This window comes from Mya arenaria, chromosome 9 (genome assembly GCF_026914265.1).
Source record: "Mya arenaria isolate MELC-2E11 chromosome 9, ASM2691426v1".
Lineage (NCBI taxonomy): Eukaryota > Metazoa > Mollusca > Bivalvia > Myida > Myidae > Mya > Mya arenaria.
Window position 1 is genome coordinate 11,665,693 of NC_069130.1, and position 13,555 is coordinate 11,679,247.

General features: G+C 36.4%; 1 pseudogene; it reads right to left on the reverse strand.

Annotated features, from left to right (window-relative positions):
* Positions 1 to 4,776: 4,776 nt before the first annotated feature.
* On the reverse strand, positions 4,777 to 13,216 carry LOC128245447 (uncharacterized; annotated as a pseudogene).
* Between the last annotated feature and the right edge of the window lie 339 nt (positions 13,217 to 13,555).

The window sequence follows — 13,555 nt, forward strand, 5'->3', positions numbered from 1 at the left end:
CGGAAGCTTCTCCATAGCAACACGGATGACTTTGTCAAGAATCATTCACCGGCCGTCAGTCTTTACGATTTCGACTATAGTTCGGACGGATTTGAAAATGTAAGTAGTTTCACAGTGGTGTGAATGGAATGAACTCCTGCCCTTTTATTTAGTGTCATGTGACCTGTAAAATCTAGTGACATGTGACCTAACGTCTGTATGTTTTCTTCAGATTCAGTTGGGATGTTACTCCTAACAACGATTTCCATTGAACTATCGTTAAAGTATAACATTTTATGAATGTAAGAAAATCTCCTTTCGCCTAATTTCTTAGCGACATCTTACGTGAAGAAAAAATGCATACATGTCACTAAATGTTACAGGCCATTTGACACTTAAAGAAATGGCAGGAGTGAATAGGATTTATAGGCAACTAAAGATTTTCCACAACAACAGTCTGCATGTAACAACTAAATAAACTAAAGATAATACAAAACTGGTAGTTCATGGCTGTATGTAATACGGACTTAACAGTATGCAACATACATGTAATTCCATCAAATCTTGACAATTTAAATACCGTTTGTGTTTATAAGTATCGTAATGTTCTTGAGCGTTTGATATTTCATAGAAAATGTCAGAATATGATTTCAATTAAACTAAACCTTCCCCCACCCCACCCCTCTCTCCCCATCCAGGGTATTGTCGCTATCCGTCCGCTGCTTTCCGACGCCACCCAAGCCTGTTTCATCACCCAGACGGGCGATTGGCGTTGGTGGAACGCTTGGAAGACAGTCAGGAACCGACAGGGGGTGTGTACTTGTTTTATAAGCATTATTTGATAATAATTTGTTATCTCAAAGTTCTGTTTATGTTGATTTTTTTTTCGAATGTGTTGGGTTAAGTAAAACATGTTTTGTATTTCAGTTATATTGAATTTTCGTTATCTCGAAGTTTTTGCCGAGGTCACAACGACTTCGACATAGCGAGTTTTTACTGTTACAGTAATACATGACTAAAATTAGGGAGTTATATATGATGTCCATTGAAAAATAACATAATTGACATTAGACAGCAATTATAATTGACACTTTTATTTCCCTATAATATAAAACTATTTCATTTGAAAATTGTTGACAATTTTTTTCCAGACATCATTGTCACGTGACACAGCCGAGATTTACGTTCTGCAGCGAGACTTTCCGAGTGACCTTGACCCGACGACAATAACAACAGTCAACAGTTTCTGCGGAGTGGAAAGAGACTTCATGTTGTACATGATGCCAACGGCAGACGGTATTTCCAGGCGTGATTTTTAGCACTTAGCCTGTAGTTCAAACGACTTATATATGACATTGGGTCGCTGAATATATGCATACCCCCAACGGCCTTATAAGGTTGCGTTGACAGTTCCATCCGTTTTACAATTTGCGATTTTCGAGGACGCTCGTTCCTTTTCGTCTGATATTTCGTCTTTCATTGTAATGAATAACGAAGTTACCAATTACATCGTCGGCAATTAAATCGTCATCAGTTACATACGAATCAATTACATTAACATCAATTTTAAATCGTCGTCAATTAGAATGTGATCAGTAACATTGGAACAAATTACATTGTCTAGCTAATATCATGCAATACATTTGTATTTCGATCAAACTAACAATGTTTGTTTTTTGAATGCACCAGTCAATTGTAACTGTTATGTTTGGAGTTATATAGAGAGAGAGAGTCCACACGATACGTGTTGTACTATGCTTTATTCTATTACAACTACCAGGATGTTACTGTAGTGGCGGGATTATCTGTAAGGTTCTGGGCATGCGCACTGCATGCAATATGATCATGTATGTACATGTATAACAGTAACCACGCGCCCCCTTCCCACCCCCAGGTCCGGGGTTACCGGGGATAGCGGGGGAAATGGGTCGTGTTTTTACCTTTCATGTGCCCTGCAGTGCCGAGTAAATGCGGTGGTTTTATTTTCGCTCCGAAAATAGTGGGGAAGGGGTCTTACCTGGGTATCCCGGGGTGCGGGGGCATTTTACCAGCAGTTTGTTCCCGCAGGGCAGGGATTTTACCCGGGATTTGCTTGACCGAAAGTCAAAGTCCCCGCTTTTCATCGGACCTGGGGAGGGGGGGGGGCGGGCGTGGTTACAACAAACTGGTGCATAACTGCTGCATAAGAGTATTAATGATGTAAATACATTATTTATGCTTCTATTTTCAGTGTCGGACTACAGGAAAGTTCGGATCCAGGGTCTCTTCACTCGTCACGTGATCGGAGTACCGGACTCACTGGAATCCGCCGTGTTTGGTAATTAACAATGGCCTGCGCTTCCAGTTCTATTTTAAAATGTTAAATGTATCAGAGTTAATTAACCTGGTCTTACTCTTTGCAGAAAATAATAATAATAATAATAATAATAATAATAATAATAATAATAATAATAATAATAATAATAATAATAATAATAATAATAAATATATAAGTGGTCAAAAATCCATGCCAATGAAATAAAAAAACCTACATCTGGTTTATTACACTTTTTGTGGTTTATAATTTAAAAAAAATGAATTAAAAATTTAAAAACATGTTATCTATTCGCGTTCACACACCAGTATAACGCATATGTTCTTAGACTAGTTTTCAATCACACGAATGGTATATTGATAATTGCTGTATACATGAAAACACTTCTCTTATTGCAGCTCCATGTGCGCGTAACCACGTGATTTTTGTTTGAATTTATACATTTTCAGCATAAATTATATGCAACTAAATCAAAGCTTATTTGCAGGACGGCGAGCTTACCTATTCTGTACTATTACAGTCGAAACTCGCTATGTCAAAATCTGTTATCTCGATTTTCTGAGGATGTCGAACTGTTTTCGAATTCGTTGGGTTTATAATACACTTATATGTATTTCTGTTTTATCGAATCTCGGAGTGTTTTCCGAGGTCCAAATGGCTTTGACATGGCGAGTTTTGCCTGTAAGACGTTATGTTAATTTTCGACGTTTTACTTGCTTTTCAGATATAAGCGTATTCTAAGAGCTTTTTATATATGCATTTTGTTAAGGCTCGTCCTCAATGCTAATTCTTTATTTATTGTACACCATTGCTCTCACACCTTTCATTGTCATATGTTGTGTTTTAGCTGCACTCTCACAGAATGATTTTTATTTGTGTCAGAATAAGCTGATTTTGGTATCAATGCCTTCAATTTAGTCATTTAAGATAACTCACAATAAAACAGATCTCAATTAATAAGAAAACTGCCGATTTTTTTCATTTTTCTTAAAGCATTAGTAACGCTTTTAGACATATAACATAAATTTCCGAACGTAAACATGGAAAACCTGCGATCTGATCTTTTGTCAGTAATCTTGTATCACTGGTTTTCAGACAATTATGCAAAATTGGCTCATTCAAAAAACCCAAAAAAACCCGGTCAATCTGTCAGAGTGCAGCTTTAAGGTATCCGATGTTTAATATGCTTGTTATTTCATTAAGCCATTGGTTATAATGTTATTGTTTATGTCTGGTGACCCATATACGTTTGGTATCATTTGAAACGGTACTGCTATGTTAAATGTCATAATATGTTGATTGATGTTATACATCAAATACTGCTATGTTGAAATTCGTGTTATGTTGATTGATGTTATACATCAAACACTACTATGTTAAATTTCATATTAAGTTAATTGATGTTAAACTATGTTATACATCAAGTACCACTATGTTAAATGTCATATCATGTCCATTGATGTTAAACATCAACCTTTGTTGAAATTAAATTGACTTAAAACATTTTATTACGGCCCGCCTTGTTGTGATTGGTATCCTATACGGGTTTACAGTTCAATGCTTCAAGAGGCAAGTATTTCGTGCACTCTATTTTGTTTAGTGGTGTACGTGATTCTCAATCAGTTTACATATATATAGTTCATCGCTACAAACAAGCCAATCAGAGGAAAGTATCTGCGTTTAAACAATAAAATATAATTAGGTTTACATGTATATAGATTATCGCTACAAACAGGCCAATAAGAGACAGGATTTTCGCGCACTCCTTTTCCCCAAGTAGTATACGTGATTCCTAAACAGGGCCTCATCGTCATTTTAATGATAAACTATTAATTACATGTACATGTATATAGTGCATCGATAAAAAAACAGGGTAATAAGAGAAAAGTATTTTGTTTACTCTTTTTTCGCTTATTGGTAAACTTGACTGGGTCAATTCATATATTTAGCCGTGACGTCATACTTAATACCCTAAGTATATGCATTTAAACGATTAACTATAAGCCGGTTATAGATGAAACAAATTGACCCGGTCACTATCGCTCCAATTGAATGAATTCCTTCCGTGCCTAAGTGCAAAGATCATACCAATACATGATAGTTACTTCGTTGTTCTGTCCAAATTGTCGTGGATATATAAAAGGGGCATAATTAATTTAATATGACGCCTACATATTATTTAATGAGTATTTTGTTCAGTATTGAACACCATTAATTATTGTTCGATGTATGCCCCTTCAAAACGTGGTAAAAGCCCCGTAGTACAGGTTATATTACAGTAGAAACTCGCTATGTCGAGATCTTTATCTCGATGTTTTGGTTATGTCGAACTTTTAATCTATTTATTTTCGGTTTCAGTTCTACATATTATGTTTTTCGGTTATATCGATTATTCGCTATGTCAAAGTATTTCCCCAAGTCCCAACGACAGAAAACACCTAAACACACCATGCTACATGGAAAAAGAAAACACAGACAAAACGCTCCGTCTTTCATACAATTATTCTTTAAAACAAATAAAATATAACAGCTACAATAAAAATCTTCGCACATGAGTTCTGAGTGAGTATATCAATAGGACACAATATCAAAAATCATAACAAAATAATTAAAGTATTTATCTTAACAATGTTTCGGCCATCTTGACCTTCACCAGGTTGTTTGCATTACAGGAAATGACGTAAAGGTTGTATGCAACACAGGAAATGACGTCATATGAATTTATAGGACACAAGTTGTAGACAAACATTGTTTAATCATGATACAAACAATAACATTCTTTAAACCCAATCCATTCATTGACAATTGCAAACAAATTCAAGAGACTGTGAAAAAAAGACAAGAATGCCATATTTAGTTGAACATTGTTGCCCGTAAATTACGAGATTGAACGATTGCAACATAAAACAAATAGACTACGCATAAAAGAGTTCACATTCTGGGTTAAATAAGAGGAATAAAACATGAAACAATGGTATATGAATGACAAAGTGACTCTCTTTAAACTGGTTTTAAGTTGGAAACAATGGTTTCAATCTTACGCACCAGTCAATTGTAGATCCGGGGGTATACCGGGGATAGCCGGGGAAAAGGGCCGTGTTTTTACTTTCCATGTTCCCCCGCAGGGCCGGGTGACCACGGTGGTTTTGTCATAGCGCCAAATTTAGCGGAGATTGGGCCTTATATAGAGCCTCTGGGGTGCGGGGGCATTTGGCTGGGGTTTAACCATCAGTTCGTCCCCGTAGGGCCGGGATTTTACCCGGGGTTTGCTGGACCCAAGTCAAAGTCCCGGCTATTCCTCGGACCTGGGGGGGGGGGGCGTGGTTACAATTGACTGGTGCATTATATCGACGGTTTCCATTGGTTGACGCACCTATTGGCTTATTCCAAGACAAAAAAATAAAAAGGTGGCAAAGGGCAATATGTAAGAGCTCAGTTTTAACAACGTTCTGAACGAGCGACCAATTACAAGCTAAACCGATTAAAAGTAAGATAAAACGATAATATCATAGCTATAATTGCACTTAATGGTAGATATTCTATTGGCAAGAACATTCTTGTTAAAGCTAAATAAATTATGTTTTGTGAACTAAACTAAAAGAATACAGAATTTCGTACCGCACTCCAGTGAAATGGTCGAGACTGGTCTAGACTAGTAGTCATAGCTCTGGATCTGCCCAGGAAACGGACTTGGGAGTAATTTTTAAGCTTCAAGCTTTTGTGACAATCAGACAATAATGCATTAGTACAAACTATCAACTACCGCACTCGATCACAATTAACAATTATTTATCAAAATATCATATGTATGAAATGAAAAGTGCAGAAATGAAACGATTGATGATTTCATTAACCCATATTTGAACAAGAACATGTCTTTAAAACCCGTGTTGAAAATAGAAATATAGTATTTGTAATATATGGCAACAAGATATACATCATTTGTTAAAACATAACTTGTAAATAAGTAAATATACATTTCTGGCAATGAACACAACACGGAAAATACAATTGAATAAGAGGTGTGAGCGGGTACAATCGCTCGTCTGTTTTTGTTTTATTTTCAGTCAAAAGGGGACATAACTCCACAATAATAGAAACACGATTGACTGCCCTTGCTGAACCTTGGCGTATTTCCTCTGGCCACATGTGTACCAAGTTTCATGAGATGACCTTGAACGATTTTTAATTTGTGACTATTGTCAAAGCGTTCACACCAGGAAGTTGACACCGATAACAACACAGGAAATAGCAATGACTCGACAATTTTGTTTCTAAAAAAGACGAGCTAAAATTGCAAATTAACTTTAGCGATTTTAACACGTATGTTGCATAGGAAGTCTAAATGCAACCTTCAATTTCACAAAACACACATCAACAGAAAGGAGTGAATAAAATTCTTGATTAATGTTGAGTATTTGAAATCCAATTGCGCATGTAATGCATCAATGTCAATTTTAAAATATATAATTTATACATTATTCAATTGCGCTTAGGGAAACATGTAAACAAACCACTGATCGTACAATTATTTAAGGATTCTTCGCCAGCGAAGACAATCGCTTCCAAATGTGTCTGGATTCATCGGGTTGTTTATGAAGCGAATGTTTAAACTAATTATCCTTCCTCAAGGACATACTCAGTGTGTGTATACCACGTGATAAATTACGTCATATATGCTACGTCGGAAGGCAATATTTTGCTTAAAATAAAGACTTTAATCAAAGATAACTTTTCGCTTACTACACCAATTTAAATGACACAAAGGAAAGTCTATGCCGCTTAAAGAGCCCCACCTTTGTTTTATAACCGGAGTTTGATAAGGTGATTAGTTTTATCAAACACTTCGACAAACCTTTTTCCAAAACAATGTTTTGACAGTGCTCCGTCAGACGGCCGTATCGTGAAAAGGTTTGTCGAAGTTTTATAAAAAACTAAACTCTCAATCAAAATTTGGTGAAATACCATAGGCGGGGCTATTTTAGTCAAAATGTCGCCTTCCGATGTAGGATACTTGACGTAATTTATCACGTTGTATACATTCACTGAAGTAGCTAGTAACCCAATTTGGTTCCATTTGAACTGCTTGAAGAAAATAGAACAAGTTTTGCACAAAATCCATCCGATTCGATTAACCAATGCTTTACCAGTTCTTGCAAGTCCTGCCTTTTAACCTTTTGCTTTTGGAGTTCCTCTAATATCTTGTTCGCGCGTGCGCGGGGCACCTGCAACATTACGCTTGAGAATCCGGTGCCTAGCGACCACAATCCCGCACGAACTACTTCCTCTTGACCTTCACCCTGCCACAGTGACCACGCAAATCGACCTGAAATATACAGAGTAATATTTTTTGTTCATTATTTCTTTCGACAAAAATGATTTACATTAGCATTCTATCAAATAGCATTAGCATTAGCTTAATCAAATATAATGCACCAGTCAATTATAACCACGGCTCTCCCAGGTCCGGGGAATAGCGGGGACTTTGACTTTCTGTTCAGCCAAGCCCAGGTAAAATCCCCGCTCTGCGGGGACGAACTGATGCCCCGCCAAATGCCCCCGCACCCCAGGGACCGTAGGTAAGACCCACTCCCCGCTATATTTGGCGCGAAGACAAAACCACCGCATTCACCCGGCACTGCGGAGCCACAGGAAAGGTAAAAACACGGCCCCTTTCCACGGGGGCCGTGGTTACAATTGACTGGAGCATAACAAACATCTATATGAAATAAAAACTCAACATAAACAAGACAATAATTAGACAGCGATCGTTTTACATGTGCATTCGTTTAAATCTATACCAATATAAATAATTCATAACACACTTGGAAGTGATATTATTCAAACAGATGTCACAGCATGGTATCAATATCTGGAAAACAATGATGGCTTTTTCTGCTATAAAATGAAACACACTGTCTGACCAAACTATGTAGAGTTCCTAGATTCAATATTTTGATGTTATCTGAACTTCGTAGCAGCCTTCAACTTTATATTCGAACTTTCTACAGTCGAAACTCGTTGGCTCGACATTCCGGGGACCGGCCAAAATACTTCGAGCCTCCTCGAAAATATCGAGCCAAGTGGGATTGTTTACTGAATGTGTAATTTTCTTTGATATGTTATAAAGAACGTCTTGTTTAACTCGTTTGGTATTTGCTACGTTATCGCCTAAAGAGAAGAGGATTTATTGGACATACTACTTTTTAAAAATGTTTTCCTTGTCCTTTGATCATTAAAATGAATACTCGTATTATTGTACTTGAAAACAATAATTAACATACTTATAAAATCATGAACGAAGTTACAAATTCTCTCTAAAAACGTCTTTCTAATTCATTAAGTTTAAACCATTTCCAGCCATTGTTAAACTTTAAAATCTTCCATCACTAAACTAATCAAAGACTGTAACAATAAACTTAATTAAGATCTCTAGACATCATTCAGACTTTCACAAAAACACAATGAGTGTTTTCTACACTTACTTCAGTCAGGTAACTACAAGCTTGCATTACTTCTAGAACTGTGTACGTCAATGGATTTAAAACTTTCTTTACTTATATATTTACATTCGGAACACCTCGGTCATTTTCCATCGAAAACAACCTCGCATATACGTCGGCACATCGGTAAAAGTAGTTCGAAAATAAACAGATAAAAGTATTAATTAATTGTGGCGTTTTAACGTGTATTTTGTATACCAGGGAAGAGTATTATAGCACAAATAATGAAGACTCCCTAAAGTAAAGTCATTAAATTTAACTGCCAAATTGAAATTGCTACGTGATCTACATGCAGCGTAGTTAAATGTAATGAATTCTGACATTGTACACCGTCCATATGCATCCGAGGTCGTTTTTGAGGGAAAATGACTGACGTGTTCCGAATGGTATCTTAAATGACTGCGTTTCAAACCCTTCAAAACTTTTTATGACCCTCTTCCAAACAGTAATACAACACTTACACATTGCGACCCGGCGTAGTAAACCATACTAAAGCCTTGTAAATCACTATATCATGCATGTAGAGGCAACCCGGCAGTGGTGTGGCGGATCCGTGGTAACACACTTGACTGTCAGCCCAGGGGTCGCAGGTTCGATTCCCCGCCGCACCACAAAAAACAACAACAAACTAATCGTCTTCCGGGAGGGACGTTAAATTGGGGTCCCATCTTACAATGCTATTCACTGGAGCACGTTAAAGATCAAGGGTAGCTCTAACCAGGGTTACATTCTGTCTGTGCACTATGCCTCAAAATAATAAAATGACTAAGACTGACTCTTATCGGAGGCATCGCCGAATGGGCAAGGCCCGAGTGCGAGTATAAATTAGCTTACACACCACAACCCGGCAGTGGTATCAAAACAAGGCACTAATGGGGTTCGAACCTTCAACCTCAAGCAGCATAGGCGGAAGCCCTCACCTTTTTAGGCAGCGGAGGCAGTCATATTACAGTATATCCATTTACAGTCAAACCCCGTTAGCTCGAACTCGCTTGGCTCGAATTACTTATTGGGTCAAACTGAACGTAAAGGACTGATTTCTTAAAACTGAATGTAAGCATCCCCGCTTAGCTCGAAATTTTCGAGGTTGCATAAGCATTAGTCATTACCATTAAATATAGTGTACAGTACGTCGAAGGAAATAATGATGTCGAAGGATATAATGGTCGTCCATGACTTTTCAGTAAATCTTTTATAAAAGAGAAAAACATTTTATTTCTTAAGAAACGCTCCCTAATGAGGAGAATAGTCAAAAATAACCTTTACATTTAGAGTTCCCGCCACATTTTCCTATTTAATAAGATAAATAAGGATAACATCATTTCAAAACTTAAGCGAAACTTCTCGTATATTATAATTAAATAGAATTCTAGACATTAAACATTTCTTCATATATAGCAACGGCTTCTTAATAATGAGGACAAATTCAATTATGAATATGACGTCATACTTACTTGCGCACATTGCACCGATTCAAAGCGAGGCTCTATGGAAGAAGTTTTGGTCCGCTGTGGCCTTTATGTCAACGGCGTCCTTGACAAATTTAAGCGGGGCTTCACATCGTCGTATTAATCGCCAAATACTCTCCGTTTGAGCTATCACAGACTTTGAGTCAAAGGTGTTTAAATGGAAGTCTTTAGTGCCCTGTAAGTGTCTAATAATGTCGATTTCAAGCTTAATTGTGGAGTCTTGTATCGCCTCAACGTTGTGAAGAAGATCGCGTAACTTGACCTTGACCTTTGGTGATGTGACAACAACAGTTTCTATGGCAACTTTGCATATGTCACTAGTCGCAGAAAGAAATAAAGTCTCAGAAATCAAAGTAATCACGTGTCTAAAGAAAGACAATAGGTAATAGGGACATTGTGACTGCTTGGAGCGATAGAATTGCTCTAAACGGGACACGAACTGGTGCGAACGCAGGTAAAATTCGGCGTTTCCATGGTAACTGGAGTCAAGAAACTCCTGAATGTAGTCGTTCAGGAAATCCAGAACGGGTAGATCGCCCTCTGCTAGCTGGACCAGGAGACGGATGCCTGAAAATGTATATATGGGGAATAACAGCAACATTGACAACACCAGCACCAGAAAGGCAATAGTAATATATTAATTACAGATTTGGCGCATATTTCTCGACAATCTTCATCATAACAGACTTAAGTATCGTATTTCATTTAACCATATAAGTTACTTAAAGATGATTTTTTACTTTTATTGTAATTTCTATTAAATGTGTCAAAACTTATGCCGAAACCACAAAATAGTGAGCTCAATCCTGTTATGAGAGACTTTCTCGAAACATCAGGCCCAATTTCTCAAAACTTCTTAAATCCCTTATAACAGGATTTAGCTAAGCTCGCTAATTTTGTGTTTAATAATTTGCTTATCTTTTCTTCTATAAGAGATTTTAGACTTTAAATAGCAATAATCTTTGAGAAGATCACAAATAACAACTTCATTTATCAAACTATCACAAATAACAACTTCATTTATCAAACTATCACAAATAACAACTTCATTTATCAAACTATCACAAATAACAACTTCATTTATCAAACTATCACAAATAACAACTTCATTTATCAAACTCAAACTGAAGTATGTGTTTAGGCTAGTTGAAATTTCCTACTTAAGACTGTTAGGATTAAGACTTTTCGAGAAATTGTAAATATCGGAAATAAATATGAATATATCACACCAGAATGCACCCATTCATATTCATCAGAGGTTCGACAATGCTAAAACAACGCAAATGGTACACCTAGCATGGTGTACAAAATTTAAATTAGCATTTGTTCAGTTTAATGTGGGGGGGGGGGCTTCAAAATTGCGTACCCAGAAAGTTGCCAAATCTTGGATCACAATGCATCAGACATGTTTTTTTTGACAAACCCAACATAAGTGCAAGATTGTCAACGTTCTTACATATTTTAGTTTAATACAATTTGAATAGGGCTAATGAAAGATATCATACGGTTTTAGTTTATTTACACAATAAATTATATAATTCCTTAGAGAAAACACTTGTTTAACGCCACAATTTATATATTTAGTACTCAATGTAAACAAAAAGTACATAATCACTGAACGACAGAAAGTTTAAACTACTAAAACACCAAACATTGCCTTCTCTGTCGAGGTCATAACCTCAACTCTTAAACATATAATTAAAGCTAAAGAACAACGCATGAACAAACAGTGGATTTATAAGATTCTATCAATTTTAGAATAATTCGGATTAATGTATAGTATACCGCGGTGGACATTTATTCAAGCCACTTAAAGAAAAAAATAAGGCTAATGAAAAATAAATAGGATTACTTGCTTTTTTAACTTTTTTAGATTAAAAACTGAAGACTCTTATGTCAGAGTTCACATTGATCTACAACTTAATATGATTTCAATTTTCGTGCCGAATATCAATCCCAATTGCTTATGGTCAGATATAATCTATAAATCCAATTGATGTTTGCAGCGGCGTGAATGAAAAACCGTGCATAGCATTGCCCTATTGAAGTAATACACATTCAAAAAATGTATGTGTATGTTTGTGTGTGTTCAAATTTATGACTCTCCGATACCCATGTTGGGTATCATATTCTAAATTTAAATATGAATCTGCCGCCATGACATTTATGTTTATTTTATACACCTCATTTGCAATATATTATGATATGAGAGAATGAATGTGGTTTAATTAATAAAAAACCCTCTTTCATCAAAACAGACCTTTAATGATTGTAATACCCCCCCTACCCCCCCCCCCCCCCAAACACACACACCCACCGCACACACACACCGTGGGATGTCTTGTCCGCCGAGCTGTCAGCCTCCGATAAATCATGTTCACTTTTCGTCCGTCGTAAAGGCACAAATTTGGCCATTCCCGGCATTTGATAACATCACATGTTGTTGATTCTAGATCCTAGTCGCTTAGCTTTTGATCGAATGTATCTACAAAACAATTTTAACCATTAACAATTAACTACTTACTTGCATAGTATGGTACATGTACCATTATTGTAAATAGATTATTCATTAATCCATATAACTAGACGCCAGGAGTCGTTTTATGATTTTTTTGGTATTGGCAGATCTAGACTCGTGGCAAATTTGATGAAAGCATCTAACAGGTAAACATAAAGATGTCCAACATGATCGAAACAGTTTCACTGAATTCCCATTGTTATTGGTAGATAATACACATACAGATGTCGTACAGCATTAATCGATATGATAGGATCTGGATAAATACAATGCATCACTAGAACCACACGTATGTGCAGACCCTACAAGTAAAGCTATAAAACTAAGAGATGCAAACTATCATTACTTAATTGTAATTATTTGTACCTGTACCCTTCAAAATGAAGACACCTTTCCGACATGTTATGGTTAGGATGTCAGCTGTCTGTCAAGGTGACTACAGAGGGACCGGACATTATACTGATATAAATACATTTAAAAACGCAAATTAATTCAAGTTACGATTTGATAAGCATAAAATAAGTCTAAACATTAGATCAATATTCATTTTCCTTTAATTTAGATAGTCATAACTGCAGATGATATAATTTTAAATATACCTGCGCATAAACTGTAGAGGTTTTTTATTAGCTAGTCCCTTTGTTTACAAACACCGGTAAGACAACCCATTTTTAAATAGTCATAAAAAGAAGTTGTCTCTCTTGAAAGAGGAATATAGCTTTTGATATATCATACTTTTTCCAAATGTCATTTGATATCATTGGTTAAGCGT